At 38.3% G+C, this 23193-nt stretch overlaps 1 long non-coding RNA gene across 1 annotated transcript in view; it reads right to left on the bottom strand.

Moving 5' to 3' along the window:
* Positions 1-21180, bottom strand: part of LOC144318787 (uncharacterized) — a 307911-nt gene extending 286731 nt beyond the window's left edge. The window contains exon 1 of the long non-coding RNA XR_013384799.1: positions 21115-21180. This is a non-coding gene — a long non-coding RNA (uncharacterized LOC144318787). The remainder of the gene's footprint in view (positions 1-21114) is intronic.
* Between the last annotated feature and the right edge of the window lie 2013 nt (positions 21181-23193).

Below are 23193 nucleotides of genomic sequence, written 5' to 3' on the forward strand. Positions count from 1 at the left end.
GAGTCTGACATTTGAATATATACTACAGACAAAAAATAAAGTTGAAACCAAAACAGAGGATTCCAAGAAAAGAGAAGCTACCCCAAAAGCCCAACACATATTCAAGGGCTAACAATTATTGATGATGTAAGGAGATTCAAAGAGCAACCAGCCCACATACAGTAGGAAATTGATGTCTCCAGAAGGAAAAGTCTTGTGTGTGGTAAAAATGAGGTTGGGTGATTTTGAGAATATGGTTAAAAATCACTGTTAATCTGATAGCTATTGGGCAAAAACAAAACTGCCACAAAGGATAGATTCACTTATAAAAAGCCAACTTAAAAAAAAAAAAAAAAGAAAAGAAACAGGAACAGAAGAGCTACCAGAAAAAAAACATTGTTTAAATATGAGTCGTACTAAAATATGGCAAAGTTGTAATAAAAGTGAATTCATTTAACTTTGACACTAAGAACATTCTTTTTCAAATGCAAAAATGTTGTAACACTGGACCTAAAAGGAAATGTAATCACATGCCTTTATTTGAATTTGCAGTGAATAATATGTACATGGCCATTAAAACAAATAATATTTATTGGCTTTCAGCCTCCAGTGAAAGCTAAAGACAAAGCTCTTAATAATTATGGTTTCAGAAAGGAAGGTAAATGTTTCACTATGACTGTGTAAAATTAAAAGAAGAGTTGCCAGAAATTGGGAAGTAAAGGACAGGAGAAGAAAGAGAAGAAAGAGCTCGGATATAAGCATAATATTATGAAACTAATCAAGAGGGGAACGATAAAGAGCAGTGTCTAAAAGTGGTTGCTTTGGAGGAGTAAAACTGAGATTGAGGAAGAATAAGCAGAAAAAAACTATACTTTTCATTTCAAACCCTCTCTGTTTACAAAAGCTAAGTGAACAATACATATATCAAATCCTCATGTTGTACAGCTTAAATATGTACACTTTTTATATCAATTATATCTCAATAAAGCTGGAAAATAAACAAGTATACCTTGGGCATTTCCTTTAAACAATATAAATAAAATATATTAACATGGACAAAGGGAGTTCTTAAATGGAAAAGCACAGCATAATCTCAGATATGTTGATATGGCTATACATATGCTCAAGAAAAAGCCTCAAAGAATATAGGCCAGCTCATAAATGTTTTCACACTCAGAAAATGGGATTACTGGTGGTTTTTCACTTTCTTCTTTACATCTTTTACGTGTTATCTTTTTTTTTTTTTGTAATGGGCACATTTTAAAAACGAAAAAGTTTTATTCTTGAAAATCTATTTTTTTTATTTATTTGACAGAGTACACACAGTGTGTGCATGTAGGGGGAGGGACAGAGAGAGAAGGAGAGAGAGAATATCAAGCAGACTCCCCACTGAGAGGGTAGCCAGACAGTGGGCTCAATCTCACAACCCGAGATCATGACCTGAGCCAAAATCAAGAGTCAGGCGTTCAACCAACAGAGCCACCCAAGCACCCCTTGAAAATCAAATTTTAAAACATATCCTTAAATTCTACAATTAACCAATTTTAAAAATCAATATATTACTTCTAGATTTTTATAACATTTTGAAGTATTTTAATATTTAAAGTTTTTATATAAGTGGGATAATGAATACATACATTAATATTTTACATAAATGGGATTATAAATAACATATCATAATTTTTTCACGCTATTCACCATTCATTTATTTACATGTTCACGCCTCCATTATGTCACCTATTACCCAAACCAGTAGGCATGTCTATTTGTCAAATCTGTTTTTTCCAGAGGATAAGATCCTGAAGCTAAGAACCATGTTTTAATAATCCTATATCCCCAATTCCTTGTATGTAAAAGGTATGTGATGTGAATCTTGATCAATCTGAGAAAAAGTTTGAGGTACTGCCCTCCTGTGTGCATAGTTACAAAACATGCCCTTTGTAAATGTTGTGTTCAGGCACCCAACAAAAGAACTAAGGTGACTGTTTAACAATGCAAAGCCCTCACATTGTTCCATCTTCACCTCCTGATGGTAAATTCCTGATCCACTGGAGAGCTAGACGGGATTTTCTTTTCTGCTGGGTCATTTCATGTGAAAAAAAGGTACAGGTTATTAAAAGGTAACTTTGCACCATTAGGGCTTTTGTGGGAGCTCTGATGGGCCTCCAGCAGAGGGCGCAGGGGTTCCCCAAAAAAAGACCTCATCTTACATTGAAGAGAAAGATCTCCTCCAGATTTTTTCTACAGTTCCTCATCCCCACAATGAGATGATAAATTAAGTCCCCAATTTTAGTGAGTCATCACTCCTCAAGTGACTGCCCTACTGTAGCACCAGGGCAGCCAGGCAAAGTACTACGCCCCTCTGGGTGACAATGATGTCACTGGAAGTAAATACCCCAAAGGAAGCAGGAAGAAATAGGAGGTGGGGGAGAACAATTTCAGCTTTTATAGTTTCTTCTAAAGTAATCTGTCGGGAAACCTGGGTGGCTCAGTGGTTGAATGTCTAGACGCCTTTGGCTCAAGAAGTGATCCTGGGGTCCTGGGATAGAGTCCTGCAACCAGCTCCCTACAAGGAGCCTGCTTCTCCCTATGTCTCTGCGCTCTCTCTCTCTCTCTCTGTGTGTCTCTCATGAATAAATAAATAAAAATCTATAAAAAAATAATAATCTGTCAAATGACGTCAAAATTCATTGCAGTCAATATCTTTCCCATGAAAATCACTTAAACTTATTTTTTCCTCAAAAACATTTTATGTATCTCTTGCTTTAAGTTAAATTAAGACTGTATTTCCTATCCAGTACTCAACAGTACTCAGAAACGAATACGGCACATTTTAGAAATAGATGAAGAAGCTTAAGAAGTACAAACCTTCAGTTATAAAACAAATAAGTCATTGGGATCAAAAGTACAGTGTTGGGAATATAGTCAATAATATCGTAATAACTTTGTATAGTGACAGATGCTACCATGGTATCATGGTAAGCATTGCCTAAGCATGTAATTGCTAACCACTATATTGTACACCTGAACCTAATATTGCATATCAACTATACTTTGATTAAAAAAAAGCATTTTTTTCAAACTGAAAACCCCTGTGACCACCACCCAGAGAAGAAAATTTAAAATTACCAGAAGCTGTCTATTCATGACCACACTGAGTCAAAGGTAAACAAAATGCTGAAAATTTTATCACCGTAGACTAGTTTTGCTCAGCTTTGAAATTCATATGAATAAAATCATATAGAAAAGTGCTCTGTCAATAGTAGCTACCACTGCATTACAACCATGAAAACTTTTGTTAAATGAAGAATAAGAAGAAGTTAAACTCCAATCCTCAGGAAACTCTAAGCAAACCTTATAAATAACATTCTAAATCAGATTTATCCACCGTGTAAATGGAGAAACTGGACTCAAATGTAAGTTTTAAAATTGCTTAAGCAAAGATCACACCCTCAGCTCAGTAAGTGGCTAAATTGTAGCTCGAACCTAGATGTTCTCACTCCAAAATATTCTTTCCTCTATTTCACACAACCAGATGAAGAAGTAAGATATTGCACTTCTACTGGTAAAGCACCACATCACTTAAGGCTGATAACTCTTAGAACACTGAGTTGAGCAAACAATCAGTTCCCCTCTAGGGAATGCATCGGCATTTGGTGACATTACAAGGCTAGCTCTTGAATGGCATGAGTGTAGCGTAAAGACAGGTACAAGCTATGTTTACCTTACAAGTTTACTCCTATTAAAGGCATTTCAATTCTAATGGGGATATAACCAAAGAATGGTTTTATTTCATCACTGTTTCCAAGTTTAATATTATTGAATTTCCCCTCTCCATTATGTAAGGATATTTTAGCCAAATCTCATAGGTTTTAGGCACCTTCTAAAAACCCAGTCCAAAAAATAATAAATACCCAGTCCAGTTAATATTTCAATCTCATACTCAATTCAAAGACTAACTACTTCTTCTATCATAGAGTGGATCAGTGGCTCAAGTAGTTTAATGTGAAGAGGAAGACATGATCCGCTTTTATCCTCTTCCTTCCCTACTATGTAGAATTACAGAATGGGAGAAAATGGTGTACTTCTGGATCACTTCTTTTCCTCCCCTCCCCTCTATCTTGATCCTTGTGGTGAAGTCTGAGAAGGAGAAATAAAGGACTCAAAGTCACTTCTATGTAACTAGCTAACCGTCAGTAATGAGACATCAATGATCTCCCTCTCATTCATCTGGTTCTATGGAATGGTGATAGCCCATGCTGATATAACAGCACATGCCAATGTGGGGCACATGCCAATGTTCTGGCCTCCATGTAAATCAGGGTTCTCAACAGCAACCCTACTGATATACTGACATGGATAATTCTTTGTCATGTGGACTGCCCTGTCCATTGTATGATGATGTTTGGCAGCACTCCTGGCCTCTATCCCCTATAAGCTGTAGTACCCTTCTCCCACTTGTTAGAATTAAAATTGTTAATTGTCCCCTAAAGGGCCATTCAGCCTGAATGAGAACATGAACAAAGATAATATGTGTATTGCTCTTGAGCAGCCTCAGGAGCAATGTGTACTCCAAATCTTTCCTAGGTGGGGGAAAGATTGTTTAGCCTAGATGTCACTTGAGCAGGCCAAGGATAACTGATCCACCCTTTAACCTTTCTATTCTTAATGTGTAGTCATCCTAACCAATCATGCTTCTCTTTTGAGCTCTCCAAGAACAGTAGAAAGTTGGAATATAAGCATATTTGGATACAGGGTCTCTAAAAAGGTATTTAATTAAAATGACAACATTAGTTAAAATTGAGGACATAATCCAATATGACGCAGTCTCTAGGAGAAGGGTAAATTTGGGGTGCCTGGATAGCTCAGTAGGTTGAGCATCGGACTCTCGATTTTTGGCTCAGTTCATGATCTCAGAGTTGTGGGACTGAGCCCTGAGTCAGGCTCCATCCTCAGCACAGAGTCTGCTTGGGTTTCTCTCTCTCTTTCTCAGCCCCTCCCCCCCATTCACATGTGAAATAAATAAATAAATAAATAAATAAATAAATAAATAAATAAAATATTTAGAAGAGTAAATTTGGACATAGACAAGTACAGGGTAAAAGCAATGTTGCAATGTGAAGACACAGGGAGAAGACAGTCACCTACAAATTAAGAAGATACCTCAGAAGAAACTAACTCTACCAACACCTTGATGGACTTCTAGCCCCCAGAACTGTGAGAAATAAATTTCTGTTATTCAAACCACCCAGTCCATGGTACTTTGTTGTGGGAGCAATAGCAAACTAATACATACCAGTCCACCCCTATTCTTGCCAACTTGGGGTGGGGAGATGGTTGAATAAGAAGGGTAGATTGTACCTCTTCTATTTAAGCCCTAAAGAGGTGCTTATCCCCAGTTTTTTTGGTGTTCTCATTCAAATGAGGGATACTTGGACACTTTTCAACTCTGAGCCCTTATCATCAATTCTGGAACAACAGAAGAAAAAGATCTCACTCTCTGTCATGGTATAGATGCACCTACTGGGATGCATCCAAAAAGCATCCCCCAAAAAGCCATATTTTCAGCATTGCAAAGAGAAAAATAGCTCCTCTATTGTCCACTGCTATCATACATCTCATAAATGCCTCATAAGGCAATAGTACCTTGTGTATATGAACCTGGGTGAAGGTTCTATGATGCAGTGCCATGTCTGCTTGGTGATTTCATGGACAATATACCATAAACATGGCCAACTTATGGAATAATCTCTTTGCATTGCTGGCTCAGAAATTGTTTTCAAACACTGGTCAAGGTCTGGATGGCATCCTTCTAAGCAGACATAAATCACTGCCTTGAGTGCTCTGAACAATTCTAGGACAGGAAATGATCTTGGCAGACACCTAACATAATCCCTCATCTGATGTTTCAATGGCTTCCATCTACCTATGACCATACAATTGCACATAAAACAGAACACCTGAGAAATAAAACCATGTGAGGATTCTAGATGCATAAGCCCTCTCTGGAGGGTGAATGCAGCATTACGCATATCCACAGTTAAAACCTTACCTTTAAAGAAGCTGGTCTTTGAGATTCCTCATTGAATAGGAAAACACTGTTTACATTCCTAGTCACCTCCCTCAGCATTCTGCCCCTCTAGGCCCCACCATGTGACTGGGCTCCATGAGGTGTTAACACTATGTACAGTGAATAGAGAACATCAAAAGAAATTGATAGGCCAGTCTTAGCCTAGGACAGGTAGTTGGATATTTGATCTTGGGCAAGTCCATCAGTCACTGTGACTTTTAGTTTCTTCATCTTAAAAAGGGAGGATAAAAATATACAGTTTTAATGTTTATGGTGTTTTATGGTTCAAATGTTGCTTTCTATTTTTAATTTCCCAAAATCTCATCTCATACATATATATAAAAATGCACATATATAAACATATAGATGTACATATATAAAATTCTGCCTATATCCTGCTGATCAGCTTCCCTTATCTATCTGTAATACCTAAGTCTCCACAGACCTTACCACTCTGGGTAATGTTATCCTTGCGAAACCTCCTTGAAATTGCAGTTAATTTCTGCAATTAGAGGAGGGAGATGTTAAGGGGTTTGGATAATGTGTTAGTTTTCTATCACTGCCACAACAAATAACCACAAACATAGTGACTAATAACAACACAAATTTATAATCTCACAGTTCTGTAGGTCAGAAGTTTGAGCTGGTTGAAATGCTTTCCAGTTTTCAAAAGGAAGAAATTAAGGTATCAGCCAACTGGGCTCTTACGGGAGGTTCTGGTAAGAATCTGCTTCCCAGCTCATTCAAGTTCTTACGGTTTTAGTACTGAGGTCCTATCAGTTGGAGCAGCCCTTATCCTCTAGTGGCATAGGAGCAAAGGCCCATGTGCAAGGCCCTGCTCTCAGAGCCAGCAATGGCATGTGGAATGCTTAGAAACTCTCCAACTTCTCCTTCTCCTGAAACTCCAACTTTCAGCCAGAGAAAGTTCTCTGCTTTTAAAGGCCCATGTAATTAGACCGTGCCCATGGGAGTAATCTGGGAAAATCCTCTCTTAAAGTCTATACCCTTGGGTGCTGAGGTGGCTCAGTTGGTTACACATCTGCCTTCAGCTCAGATCATGATCCCAGGTTTCTGGGATCAAGTTCCACATCAGGCTCCCTGCTCAGTGGAGGAGTCTGCTTCTCCCTCTGCCTCTTCCCCCCTTCTCATGCCCCCTCTCTCCCTCCCTGCCCCCCCTCACTCATTCTCTCAAAATAAATAAAATGAAATCTTTTTTTAAAAGTCTATACCCTTAATTACAACTGCAAAGTCCTTTTCCTTGTAATATGATATATTTACAGGTTCTAGGAATTTTGGAACATTTTTGGGGAGACATTACTCTGCCTACATGGTGAGAAGAAAAAAATGGATTAGGGCAGAGAAACAGCTTTCTCCATAGCATTGATTTGTCCAGTGATTTTTCTTCTCTCTGATTCAACTGGGCACTTCAAATAGCAGCTTACATTTAATATGCATTATTATATGTGTGGCACTTTACTAGATCTAAATGTACTACCTCATTTAATCCTCATAAAATCTTATGCAGTAAACCCCATTTTACATCTGAGCCAACTGAGGCTCAAAAGAACAAGAATTTTAACACCCTTTCTGTGATGCCAGAATCCCACACCCTCAACATTTTTACCACTGAGAAGTCAGAAGCTCAGAGATCATGTGACTTGCCCAAAAAATGCACAGGTGGTTAATGAACATGTCGGGAACCAAGTCAGATCTGCACCTGTCTTCACACATCCTGCTTTAGTGACTGGCCCTCCGTTCCCATATGCTTGATGCCCTGCAGTCAGAGTTGATCTGACCACACATCTGTCCATGCAAAACCATGGCACTAGCTCTGTCTAGTACTCTCTTCTCCATATCTCTGAAAGTACATGTTCTGCTGTGGTCACAGTAGCTTTGAAAATAGTGGGGCATTTTGTAATACTATAAATGCCATACTCTGTAATGCTAAAATATAAATTTGATAGAACTAGGCATTTTAGCTTGGACTCTCATAATTACCTTCCAGCACACGAGGCAGAAAAGAGTAACTACCTAGACCAACAGGAAATGGAAAGAGGATAATTCACCATCAGAAATTGTGAGCGAATGACTACAGTCTATAATACTCTTCTGTTTCATCTGCAAGCACTTGCTCAAGCATGTAAATATGCAGGTGGTCCTAGAACTGTTACAACCCACTGTGTAATTGATGACACACAATACTAAAGATTTATTCATGTCCCTAAGGCCAGATATTCATTTGAACATCATAATATACAGAGCAATTAATGAGCTTTTTCCATAACTCACCGATAGAGCATTCTGAAATTTTACTGAAGTTCCTTTCAAGTGTGGATGTTGACATCATGGCCATTTGTGTGAAGAGTACTATTTTCAGACATAATCAGCAAACCTAGGAAGTTACTATATAAGCCTCATTTAATGTCTTTAAGGAATGGGGTATTTGGCATAAATTAAGTGTGATTATTCTTATATAGTGGATCAGTTAATAATATTTATATATACTTTCTAATTTAATGACCACAGCAACCCATACAAGATGGGTGTTATTATGCCCAACATGTACCTGAGAACGCTAAGGCCCAGAAATGATAAGTAGCTAATCCAAGATCAGACAATTATAAAGAGGCAGAATCCTGAATTCGTAATCATCCCAGTCTGATGCCAGTGCCCATTCCCTCTAGGGCCTTCCCTGCTACTTATTCAGTATCTTCTTCAAAGGCAAATTATGTAACATTCATTAAAGAGTTTCCACTTGCTCACCTCATGGAAAAAGATTTGGCAATTTATCTAAAGAAATTTTCTTCGGCCACGTAAGAGGCAAAATAAATTCACCTTAAGTTTAAAAGGATAGAGGAGTTAGCCATGCTAAGGACTTATTAAATGGTTGCTATTTAGTTTTCAAAGTTGCCCTAGACTTGTTATATACCCATTATACAGATAATGAAAGCAAGGCTGAAAAATTTAAAGTCCCACAGCTACTAAACAGCTGATCCATGACTAAAATCCAAGTCTTTGCCACCCTCTATCCTCCGCTACACCATGCTGCCTCTGAGGTGAGAGAGAGAAGCCAATGGGAGACCCTGGATTCAGAAAGAGCCCACATCTGAAAGAACTATGAAATCAGCCATCATGAGCTAGGAGAATAAAAATTTGATTGCTTCCCTACCAGGTTGTCTTGACCATAATGACTTTTTTCATACCTAGATTATTTTACTTAACATCCCTGCAACCCAGAACAATAACCCCCAAGCCCTGCTATTGCTAACAACAACAAAAAAAAAAACTTCACCAGAAAAAAAAATGAATAAAAAAGTTAGAAACAATTGATGGTTATTATGGCACACATGGTATGGCAAAGAAATCTCTGGTAATGTGTGCTGCGGTACGGAATTAAGGACTTGAAGATAAAATAGTCCCTTTTCTTTTATTCCTCCCACATGCTGACATGGTATTGCTCCATAATTTTTTTGTCACAGCTTTCAGATAAATCAGTAGAACCACTACCTCTCTTGTCAAGCCAGTTTCAAATGACACCAGAGCACTGAGCTGGGGTGGCAGGACTCCCCCTGCTAGCTGCTTGTGCGTGGCCACACCCCACCCACCCCCGGAGAGGACTGCATCTTGCTTACTAGACAGAGATAAATTCCTCGCTGGCATGCTCATCAGACACTAAGCCAAACTCATCTCTTTCCTCCTCTCCTTTCCTCCCTCACTCCGGTTATTTATAGAGATCACAGGTGAATCGGGGGAAATTATTACAGCGCAGTGACTGCTGAAAGGCTGGGAGCTAAAGAAGATGGATTATCATGGCTCTGACATGATTTGTATGGATTTCCAAAATTAAGCTGTTCACTTAGAGTGACCACCTTCCTCCCGCCCTGGGCTTCACAGCTGCCCTGGTGATAACCTTCATCTGTACTTGTGAGTCCGGAAAGCTGAGCACGTTTCCCATTACCTTGCAAGTGAGTGTGTGGGGTTCTTCTGGCCCCTCTGTAATAGCAGGGCTGCTGGTGAACAGAGTGATAAACACCTACTGAGAGGGATGTAGCGTGAAAAGATCTCATCACCTGCCATTAGCTCACCGATGAATAATGCAGCATTTTCCATGGCAGGTGTCAGAGGTGGGAGGGAGAATTGCTCCTGTGAATGCTCTAGTGAGCACTTCAGCACAAAGTAAGGGGTGAGAGCAACAGATGCATGTGATAAAATTACACAAGCTATTGTATTTTAAAAGAAGGGGAACTTTTACTTCACAAATACCTGGCAGGGCTCCTTTCTTTCTGTTTCTGCCCATTCAGTCAAGGCAGGCTAATGCTGCCTTGTCTTAAACTTTTACCATTCTAATCTGGACACCGTGCAAAGGGATACTTTCCCTTTCATTGCACTGCTCAGCTAATAGCACATTTTTCCCTCCAGTTCTAGTTCTTCCTCTGGTTTGTAAATCTTGGTTTTGATTTACATATGTGTGGATCTTCATTTTCTTTTCATTAAATGTTGGGCAAAATAGATACATCAAACAGGAGCAAATATAATTTCTTTGTGCACTGGTACCGACACGTGCATGTGACACACGTGGAAGTGGTAATTTGAAGCCAAAAGAATGGGTAGCTAATAGGCTTACTACCTTTAAGAATCTGCCTGAAGAGAATGATATTAGTCCAGCAGAATCTAAGACAAAAATGGGATCCATTATTGGTTAGTCACAGCACACAAACTCCTCTATCCTGAGAGCCACATGAAGATTAAGTTTCAGTCAACTTTCCTCAAGATTGGCACAACTTCTGAGCACTTGGAATAGTTTTTCATTTTTCTGCCAGTTGTCATATATTTTCCAATATGGCCAGACATGTGAACTTGACTCCAGGACTAATTAGCCACCAGCCTCACATCTAAATCCCTCATACTCTGAGGCCCAAATGCCAAATTCTCTTGTTGTATAGAGCATTACAACTTAAGGTGAGGAGGAAAATTTTAAATGACAGAAACAGTCCTCTGGCTATAATTAGGCTAGAGAATTTTAAATGTGGTATACACTGCTACCACTAGAACAGTTGTCAAAGAGCATGTGCAGCAGCAACTTGCCCCCTACACCTAATTCCAGGTCTGCCCTTGTCACTGGAGCAAATGAAGATCCAAGCCTTTCCTGCACATCAAGGGGGAGGGTAAACAGGTGGGCCAGACAGAAGCATCACAGTAAATTAAAACAAAGCTTGCCTTTGACACTACACTGATGCCCTTCTTTGTCACTTGGGCCATCATTTTTCAGAGCACATGCCCTGACAAGGGTGAGTTCACTTAGACAGTTGACAGGACAGAAATGGAGCTGTCCCTGAGAATTAGGGACACAAGTCAATGTATCATCTCTTTCACCTCATTACCCCCAAAAGGCCAGGATCTATATAATGCCTTCAACTGCCTAATAATATCTAGTTTAGTCTTGCCTTCCTCCAAAATATGCCAGCTTCCTTAATTACCACTGATACATCTCTTCAAAACTCCCAACCCCTTGTTAGAAAGCTATCAGAATCTATTCATTAATTCAGCAGTATCTACTAAGCATATATGACGTGCCAGGACTATAGTTAAATACTAGGGCTGATCATGTCCCTGTCCAAAGGAGAACTATATCCCAGTAGAGGAAAGAGGTATTCAGTAACCAAATAAACAAACAAGTATTTAGGCATTGTAACCACTGCTATATAAGAAATAAAAGAGCAGGCTGAGGTGCTAAATAGTAACCAGGAAGGGCTACAGTAGTTGAAGGCCATGTACAAGAAGCATCTGACCAAAGAGTAAGGAAGAGAGAGCCAGCTGTTAGTCCAGGTCCTCTAAGAAGCAGATTCCAAGAAAGGATTAAAGGTGTAAAGATTTGACTGGAAAAAAGGCCTATGTTGAAAGGAGGGAGAAGGGGAAGGCTGACATTGTCATGAGACTATCACGCAAGCCAGACCCCAGGTGAAAGAAAGAGGGAAAGAAGGTTGATTAGATGAGTCCTGGGCTCCTATGCAATGTAACAAATGTTCAGCAAAGCTGCCTTGGCTTTCTGGAGCCAAAGTTGGGAGACAAAAAAGCCCCACGTCTCCTAAGAATAAGGCCCCCAAGTATCCCCATAACACTCAGTCTTCACAACATTCAACCACTGCACCAGGGGGAGCAGCCTGGGAGGCCAGTCCTTGATGCAGATTCATTGATAGATTTCCAATCACAGCAACCTTCAAGGGGCTTTTAGTCAGTCGCACTAGAGGTAGAAGAAGATGTGAGAAACTCATTCTCATGACAACCATGATAGCCGTTATGAAGAATGGAAGAAAGGGAATTCCAGGGAGAAGGAGCAGCAAGGACAACTAGATGGAGGTTGAAAACCACCTGGAATGAATGAATCTTTTTACAGTGTATGAGAGTAAACAGAAGCTGTCATATGGGGAAAATTGAAAAAGGTATATGGGCCCAAGAAAAGGAAAATGATCATTTAAAACATTCATATTCATGAATGAAATGCTATGTGGTCAGTAATTTGAACTTTAACATAAGGGATTTCAATCTCTCCCAACCCCAACAACAGATACAGATACATACACACACACACACACACACACACACACACACATACACACTTTACTCTCACAGTAACAAACAGATGGATTGGTAGGTATTAGGAAACTAGCCATAGTGCTAAAAAAAAAAAAAAAGTATAGGAATGTGCTGAGCAAAGGAGCTAAAAGTCAAGTATTTAGTTTGTGAGGGGCAGAAGGGATCTCTCCTTTTTATTAGATTGGCATTTTTCTATGGGAATTTAAAATATACTGGGCTGAGAATCTGGTACCCCAACTAAAAAGAAAAGAATTATCAAAGTCACTAAGGAAGGTCATGCAGAAAGATGACACACAGATCAAGATACCTGCAAAAGAAGTGAAAATTTTGATTCATGCTGGATGTTTCCAAACTAGGTTTAGAATAAAGACATCTTGAAGGCTTAACTATATGATCAAGGTGGCCACCGATATAATTTTCTCTTTGGGGAAATGCAAAAGTAGTACTGCTAATCTGGGTCATGATATTATAAATCTATTTTTAAATAATTCAAAAACAATGTTACCTATTTTTCTGTACCACTAGTAAAGGTTGAAATCAAGATGTACATCTTCTCTGTTTAATTATCCCTAGATTTTAATACTGTTATTTGCCCTCAGTGGGGATCAAAGACCTGTTTCTTGAATTAAATTTCAATATACGAAATGGCTAAGAACATTGTCTAATGGAAATATCAATGTTACCCATTAAGTATTGCCTTAGATGGTTTTTCCTTTTGGAACTAATTAGTATTATTGGTTTTTATTAAGCAAGATGATTCTTGTTAATTGGTGGTAACATTTTTTAAAATTCCATTCAATGATCAATTTAGATTTTAGTAATGAAAAGGGGGAAGAAATAAGTCATGTGAATTAAACAGGGTTGCACAGAAGAAACCAGCTATAATGGGTTGAACTGCACCCCTTCCCAGAAGATATGTTCAAGTCCTAACCCTCAGTACCTATGAATGTTGACTTTTTTCAGAAATAGAGTCTTTGCAGGTATAATTAAAATATGTTAAGAAAAGGACACACCAGATTAGGATGGGCAATAAATTCAATCATCGATGACTTTTGAAGAGGATAGACACACAGAGGGTAAGATATACAAAGATGTCATGGGATGATGGAGGCAGAGATTGGACTGATGTAGCTATAAGCCAAAGGATGAAAAGAACTGCCAGCCAACACCAGTAGGTAGGGGAGAGACATGGAACAGATTCTTTCTCTGAGATTCCAAAGGGAACCAAACCTGCAAACCTTAATTTTAGACTTCTAGCCTCTAAAACTGTGAAAGAATACATTCCTATTGTTTTAAGCCATCAAGTTCTGGAACTTAGTTATGGCAGCCCTAAGAAACCTATACATCTACTGTGTTCCTTTTGATCAAAAAGCTTATCTTCTAAAATAGTGACATTGAAACAGAATCCATGAAGATTGGATGGAGTATGTCACATCATCAGTAACTCTCCTTTGAAATGAAACCATATCTATCACCTATGCCCTAAGTTGTAATGGGCTTGAGGCTATCAGAGAAGGAGTACATACAAGAGGGCCTGGTCCAGGCATCTTGTTTTCTAACCTGCTCAGAGGAGCAATACACCATTCATAATGCTTGGTGAACACTGTCTTGGTGAGTGGTGTTTAGGGAGCCTGGAAAACAAAACCAGGCCAGCCCCTCAGCAATTCTGAACAGCTGTTAGGAAGCCAATAAGATTGGGCCATTTAAACATGCCTCACCAAGTTCATTAGGACATGCCAGCACACATTATTATAACTGAAAATCATGTACCAGAACAGACTCTTTAGAGAATAGGTTATTATCACCTGGCTGTTCAGTAACATAGCTTCTCACAGATATTGTTAACTATATCACTATCCTTAGACAAAGCTGAACTATGATGATCCTCTTTTCCAATTATAACAATCATATCTCTGGCATGCCATTGTTCTTGAAATGTGATGAATTCACAAGTTTGTTCAAAGCCTGGTCTCAAAAATGCAACTATTTCTCTTCATAAAAACTATGACTTCCTAAGGACTTTTCTCAGTTAGGGATAAGGAATAGAAAAATCTTTTGAAAGAATAACTCAATGCTATTTTTAATGTTGTTGATACTATTAGCTTCTTATCTGAGAACAAAATTGCATATCCCCTTAAATTCGAGGGAATTGTCAAACTTACTTTATATGTCAGACTTACTAAAATATATGTGCACACACACACATTAAGAGTATACAGGAAAAAGCAAAAGAAACAGAAGCACAAAGAGGTCAAATATATTCTTAAATGAGGTATATGGTGACATTTTCGAACCCTTAAATTAAAATTTCTAACTTCAAGAACATCTAAGTAATTATAAGGTTTTAAGCATAGATTTCATTTCACATAAATGATGAATACATTGCTCTGAGATATCAAATCTATGTGGGATTATTCCTTCCTTAATGAAGAAGATTCATTCCTGTGATATGCTTTTTTTTGCCAGTTACTCTGATAACCCAAAGCAAAACAACAAAAGAACCAGAGGGTTGCCTTCTGCAATATCAGATAAAAGGAAGATGGTATAAAAGAATTATTTAACATTACATAAAACACTGTCAAATGTGACAGAATTCATCAAACATATGCCCAGGGATCTTGTACCTAGGGAACAACAGGGCATAGTTTAAAAAACAAAAAGGTTGAAAGAAAATGATTTAGCCTAGGGCAATAGCATGAATATGGGGAAGTACAGCTTAAGGTTGGCCTTCCAAAAAATTTTTATGGGGACCAGGATCCTACAGTATGGTAAAAAGTATCTTGAGTTTCTAAAATTTGGTAGTATTTAAGATGATTCCTAGCTGGCCACATACAGGAAAGTTTTATATTCTGGAAAGCTCATCTTCTACAAAGTAAAGCAATATAGGGACTAGCTTCCATGGGGGATGGGAAGATGTAGCCAACACTTACTAACTTGTCTATCCAAATTCTCCCCCTCAATACATATGATTACAACATTGGCCTCTCAGAAGCCAGGCCCTTAAAAATGCCTAGCCTGGGTTGAGCCAATTGGTTAGACCTGGTTTGTCTTTCATGCCACTGAGGCAATGAATTTCCTCTCAGGGAAAGAATTAGGCATACAACATATAGACAAGGTTTGGCTGGCTCCTTGATTGGAGAAAATATAAACTTAGAAATTATGAGCACTTTGTTTTGGAGATGTACACAAGGATAGATTCGAGTCTGCAGTAAAAGAGAAAAAGGAAGTATGACAAGGAAAAGGAAAACCAACAGCTGTATGGGAAAAAGGAAAGATATGAAAAATTCTTACCTAGGATTTAAGTTCCTGGTTCCAGTTTATTCCTGAGGACCAGCAGCAAACTGTAGTACAAGATGATCATTAGAATAGTTTCCACCTTTCAATTAAGATTTTTCTGTGAGCTTTTATTATTTTTCAATTAGAGAATGAAAAGAGTACAGAAATTATAACAAGAAAAGTTAACTGGTAAAACTAGAGGAGTTAAAACAAAGAGTGATATGGTGAACTTTCAGTAATTCTAGGTGGAAACATCCACAATTATTTTTTTTTTTTTTTTTTTGACATCCACAGTTCCTGTCATGCCTTACAAGAAAAACTAGACCTATGTGCATCATGGTAAAAAAAACTTTTAAAAATAAAGGACAACAACAAAAGAATCTTAAGAGCAGTGAAAGATAAAAGGTACTTTCCATTCTAAGAAGCAACAATAAAACTGTCAGCTGACTTCTCAACAGAAACAATCCAAGTCCAAAGATAATGGAATAGTATCTTTAAAGAAAGAACTACCTGCCTGGAATTCAAAATCCATTGAAAATAGCCTTCAGAGAGGTAAAAATAAAGACATTCTGATAAAAACAAAACCGAACAAATCTGCCAATACAATACCAACTCTCAAGTGGGGAAAAGAGAGAGAGAGAGAGAAGGAAAGAAAGAAGAAAGGAAAGAAGGAAGGAAAGGAAGGATAGAAAAAGAGGAGAGAGAAAAAGAAAAGAGAAGAAAAACAAGGATAGGGGAAGGGAAAATTTGAAGGGAGGAAGGGAGAGAAGGAAGGAAAACTTTTCTTTAGACAAAAAAAAAAAACAAATAAATGTTGAAGTATTATAGGACTGTCATAGTACTAAAGTATGACCTTACAACCACATAGACTACTTACTATGGATAAAGTATACAAAAAATTGTACCAATATAATGAGAGATGTAGCAATAACCATCTCAAGCAAACTGTCAAGCTCAGCATCCCTAATTTTATGCAACCTGACTTTATGTGAGCAATGGAAACAATGTACTACAATTATCACCTATAATAGTACATCACTATGAAATTTTAGGAGAGTCCATTTTTTTAAGATTATGTATTTGAGAGGCAGAGAGAGAGAGCTGGGAGAGGGGCAGAAGGAAAGGGAGAAAGAGAATCTCAAGCAGAATCCCACTGAGCATGGAGCCCAACACAGGGCTTGACCTCACAACCCTGGGATCATGACCTGAGCTGAAACCAAGAGCTGGATGCTCAGCCAACTGAGCCACCCAGGCACCCCTGAGTAGTCATTTAATTAAGATATAATTGACATATAACATCTATTAGTGGGATCCCTGGGTGGCGCAGCGGTTTAGCGCCTGCCTTTGGCCCAGGGCGCGATCCTGGAGACCTGGGATCGAATCTCACATCGGGCTCTCGGTGCACGGAGCCTGCTTCTCCCTCTGCCTATGTCTCTGCCTCTCTCTCTCTGTGACTATCATAAATAAATAAAAATTTTAAAAAATGTTTAAAAAAATAACATCTATTAGTTTTAGGTATACAACATAATAATGTGACATATGTATATGTTGCAAAATAATTACAATGAGTTTGGTTAACATCCATCACCACAAGTACTTTTTCTTGTGATTAGAGCTTTTAAGATCTACTCCCTTAGAAACTACCACATATACAACACAATATTGCTAACTATTGTTACCATGTTGTATATTAAATCCCCAAGACTTATTTATAATTACAATTTAGTTGTACCTTTTGACCACCTTCATCTATTTTGCCCCACCACCCACCTCTGACAACCACCAATATGTTCTCTGTATCTGGGAGTTCAGTTTAAGATTCCAAAGATAAGTGATATCATAGAGTATTTTTATTTCTCGGATTTATTTCACTTACCACAACAACACCCTCAAGGTCCATCCATATTATCACAAATAGCATGATTTCCCTCTTTTTTACATTTGGATAATATTCCATTATATATATCACAGTTTGTCTATCTATTCATTTGACACATAGGTTGTTTCTATGTCTTGGCTATTGTGAGTAATGCTGTGATGAACACCGGGTATCTTTTTGAGATAGTGATTTCATTTCCTTTGGACAAATTCCTAGAGTCAGATTTCTAGATCATATAGTAGTCTATTTTTAATTTTTTAAAAGACTATTTATTTGAGAGAGAGGGAGTGAGAGAGTGGCAGAGGGAGAGGGAAAGGTAGGCTCCCCACTGAGCAGGGAGTCCAATGTGGGGCTCGATCCCAGGACTCTGGGATCATGACCTGAGCCAAAGGTTTAACCAGCTGAGCCACCCAGGTGCCCCTAATTTTTTTGACGGATTTCCATATTGTTCTCCATAGTGGCTGCACCAGTTTACACTCCTATCAACAGTACGCAAGAGTTCCCTTTTCTTCACAACCTCACCAATACTTGTTATTTATCTCTAAATATTCTTTTAAAAAATAAAACACTAATTTGGATATAATCAAGCATCTAAATAACTTCTGACTTACTAGTAGTTCACAAGTTAGAGTTATGCCTTCCAACTTAATAGCATTTCATGAGTTAAATGAAATCATATGGAAACAATCAAACAAATTCAGAATATAAGGTATTTCTTATTATTACTGGCTTGGCCTCCTCAAAAGGTTAACGTCATTAAACATATAATAGTAAGGTGAGAAACAGTTCTAAAGAGATTTGATAATCAAAAGCAGTGTGAACCTTCACTGGAACCTCATTCTTTTGAAAAATCATTTATAAAAGGCATACTAGGAGATATTGGGGAAGTTTAAATATGGACTGAATATTAGAATAAACTGAATTACAGGTAATTTTCTTAAGTGGGAGAATGGTATTGTGTTTATACAAATAAATTCTTTATTTTAAGGAGATATGTTGAAATATTTCAAATAATGTGTCATGATGTTTAAAATATACTTCCAGGTGGTATAGCAGAGACAGAGTTAATGTTTATGTCATGCATATGTTTAAAACTTCCCCTTCTTAGAAAATGAGGAGGGGTAAATACATTTTTTAAATCCTTGGTTAGAGCAACTTAATATAAACACCCATCGATTAGGTCTTTATTTGTTCTAAATGGCAATATTCAATACAAAATGGGGGGATTTATTCTTTTTTTATAAGTAGAATAGTTATAATTTCAGACATATTTGGATACATATTCTCAAATGGGGTCACCACAAATCTTTCTCGCCATCTCTTGGTTCTGCTTTCTGCTGAGGTAAGCTCACAAGAAGCATGGAAACCATCCTATATCCTACCTGCTTAGCAATCCTGGTAGAAAAAGAATGCCTCTTCTTAATAGTTCCAGCAAAAGTTCCATCGACTACTTAGGTCAAATCTCTGAACTAATCACTGTGTTAACCACAGTAGGATATGCCAACTGGCCAGTTTGAAGACAAGTGCTTACCTTTAGAATCATAAATGGAATCAAATATCCCAACTGAAAGTGATTTAAGGTGGGTAATCACAGGTTAATAGAAGAAAATTCTTGCTATGTCATGGGGTGTGGGGGAGGGGAAGGAGAGAAAGAGAGAAAGTGAGGAAAGGGAGAAAAGTGAACAGAAAAAAAAAAAAACAACGTATGGGTAAAATAATGACCAGCTATAGATTCTTCCACTCTTTAATAGAGATTTGGGAGTGCCGAGACCTGGATCCTACAGGATATCCAAAGTAGGGACCGACATCTCTAGCAAGGTAGGCCCAGACAGAGGAGTCTGGTAACATGAAATTATTTTAGCAATGTATCAAATAGGAAGATTTCACCTGTAAGACACAAAGGACCTAAGTAAAATGTGCTATAAAAGAAATTTCTAATGCTGGGACATGTTTGAGGCATCTACAAATGCATTGCCTCCTGCATCAGGCCATAACAATGGTCCCCCATCAGCTGCTTTTTGGAGGTCTTCACAGAGACACTCTCTTAGAGTCCCAGTGCCCCTCCAGAGGGCTCCCTTGGGAAAACTCTAAGTCCCTTCTACTGCAGCTCAGTCCTTTCTCCTTAATGTCCCTATCTGGCCTGAAAAAAACATTCATGTATCACTGGATCACGTACCACAAAATCTGTTAACTGTCATACAGTCCATGAAGCCATCTTTCCTCACCATGAGAAAGTAAAATGCCACATCTCTACAACATTTTCCAAAAAAATACTCTCCCTTCTCACTTTAACCTCAAACCTTCGACAGTAACTCAAAAAGGGATGTTGGGTAAGGGCTTACAAAACTGTTTTTTGTTAGGTTTTTTTTTTATACCTCCTTTGCAAATTGGGCATCAGTGATCCAACATTCCTACCACCATCCTCCTTTGGAATGACATATTATCAGCCACCTATTTTTTGGTTCTTGGGTCCTTAGTTGCAACTGAAATGTCTAGAATCCTGTATCACCATCCCATTACACTTGACTGGCCTGGCCCAGTGTGATTTATCCCCAGGGAATGATACCTTACTAACCAAACAATAATGAAGTTATGGCTTTAAGGGAGAATGGCCATTTGATAGAGAGCCGACCATGTATCACACAGCAGAATTCACATTTTTACAGAGGACAGGATGTATTAACCTTCAAAGAGTTGAGGACAAATGGAAGATATACATGGAGGCTTTATCTTCATGGGGCTAAAATGTTGAGATTTGACTTTTTGAAAAAACAGACCAGTAGACTCTAAGAGTCTAAGCTTCCCTCTGTATTCTAACTGACATTATTTCCAGGACCTGGCATGAAGCCCAAGGTCTATAAATACTTATTGATTGGCTGACTACAGACCAGTAACTTCATTATAAAAAATTTTGTTCTCAAAGGAATCACTAATGCCAGTATCCTTGCATATGTGATTACACAGTATAAACATGGACAATATATTCTATATATTTTAACTCCTTAAAATGTTCCTGCCATGCTGTGTATTTGTCAAGAGTTAAAATTTAAGAGTTTCTGCATAAATACAATTTAAATCCACAATCCAATTAATGCATTAAAAGCTGACAGAGTTTTGCTAAAAATCACCATTTGTCATGTATTCTGTGCCCTGGTATTATCCCCACAGATATATAAGGCTAAAAAAAGGCCACCTATTACTGGAGAGATGTATCTAAAAAATCTCTCAGGCTGCCTGTAATAATCTCCATTATGTATAATGACCATTTTGATAATAGTCTTTAGAAGAGGTAATGGCCCTGCTGAACGGTTATTACCTGTCTGTTCATGCTGGAAGCAAGATGCAGAAGCCAGAGGGGACAGTCAAATGGTCCTTGTGGTGTATTCTGAGGAAATAAGAAATATTTAACAGAATGCAAGAAACAGACAAGCGAGCGCCTTTTGCGGCAGAACTGGCTGCCTCTCTGCCACAAGCCTTCCTGAATTTCATAATTTAAAGCAAATGCTCCCAATAATGGACCTGCTCTCAGCCTTCAGACCAATTTCATCTGAAGCATCACTAGCTGGTCTATTAAGAGCAAGAGGAAAAGACAACTGAACGTTATCATACTCCCCGTATTACTGTTGGTGGGATCAACTCATGGCAACAGCTACTCCAGTGGGGGATAGGTGACTGGGTTTTTTTTTTTTTTTTTCTTTTTCTTTTTTTTTTTTTCCTACAAAAAAAGAGGCCTACCTGTGGCTTAGGTCAAACTGAGGACATGTCACAGTTCCAGGGACTAAATCTGATCCAGGCTCTGTCACAGCTACAACTAGAAAGCATATCATCCCTCCATAAAGGGTCATTTCAGAGTCTCCATAGTTTCATGCCCCACTTCCTGAGGACAGATTTTGCTGCCCTTTCTGCCTATTTAAGTCATCCTTATGCTTTCACTAAAATAGAAGAGGGATACCTGGGTGGCTCAGTGGTTGAGTGTTTGCCTTAGGCTCAGGGCATGATCCCAGAATCAAGAATTGAATCCCACATTGGGCTCCTTGCAGGGAGCCTACTTCTCCCTCCGCCTATGTCTCTGCCTCTCTCTGTGTCTTTCATGAATAAATAAATAAAATTAAAAATAAAATTAAATCTATTAAAAAATAGAAGAAGAAATAAGTGTAGCTAAACATGTAACACAGGCTTTTGTTGGGAAAAATGGTCTGAAGGAGACTTTTTCCAAAAGTGTTCTGCAGAACGAAGTCACAAATTGGTAGTTCATAAGCATTCCTGCTGAGAAAGGGGGGCAGCAGATTTCATGGTCAAATGAGAGCAGATTATTCTGGGTTAAACCAATATAAACTGGTGTTTACTTGTGCAGTAAGGTTTCTTAGACTTTACCATGTTTGTGTGCATAGTGAATCTCCATAAGGGGGAATAATGTAATCCAGGTAGTGTTTCCCAAAAGTATGTATCCCAGGGCATTTTGTGTATGTATAGAAACCGTGAGATAAGATCTGCCATTAGTCTATACCTACAATGACCAGTACAGCAGCCACTAACCACATATGGCTATTTAAATCTTAATTAAAATCAAATAAAATTTACAGCTCAGTTTCTCAGTCACACAAGCCATATTGCAAGTGCTCAATTAGCCACAAGTCTCAAGCGGCTACTGTCATAGCCAGGACAGGTATAGAACATTTTCATCACTCCAGGAAGCTTTATTGGGTAGTCCTGCTCTAAATAATGGAGTGGAAAGTGGAAGAAAGCTGGGAGAGTTTGAAATCAGAGAAATGGGCAAAGACAGCAGCAGAGAAGACTCAAAGGTGAAAAGACAAGAAAGTGATCTTGAGGGAAAAGAACCACATAATGATCCACAACCAAAGGGCTCTTTGTCAAATTTGAAGTTCTGACTGTTGTTCACTTCTAAGGTCTATCATTTAGAAGGCATTCTTTTATTGATCTTTGCTGGGTCCAAGGAAGGAGAAATGATTTGAATTACATGATATTTAACATAGTTCTTGGCACAAAGTAAAATATTCAAGATGTCTACGGACAGAAAAAATCCAACACAAGTATTTTTAAGCCTCTCATGTACCTAACACTGTGCTAAGTAAGGCATGATAGAAAGATACATAAGACTTAGCCCCTGCCCTCAGAGAGCTTAGAGTTGTTCATGTACAAAAACAAGTTTGCCAAGCAAGACAAGACTGTATATAAAGAGCCATAAACAAATCCTATGGAAACTCAGATGAGGCTGAGATCACTTTCAGACAGGAAGATAAAGAAGAGTTTCCTGGAGAAAGTGCTATTTGAAGTGGATCTCTAACCATTAGAATTTTGATTAGTTGAGATGAAGAAACAAAGAAGTGTATGTTGTGAGAAAAACCCAGAAACATGAGTTTATAGAAAATCTACC

This window comes from Canis aureus, chromosome 1 (genome assembly GCF_053574225.1).
Source record: "Canis aureus isolate CA01 chromosome 1, VMU_Caureus_v.1.0, whole genome shotgun sequence".
In the NCBI taxonomy this organism is placed as follows: domain Eukaryota; kingdom Metazoa; phylum Chordata; class Mammalia; order Carnivora; family Canidae; genus Canis; species Canis aureus.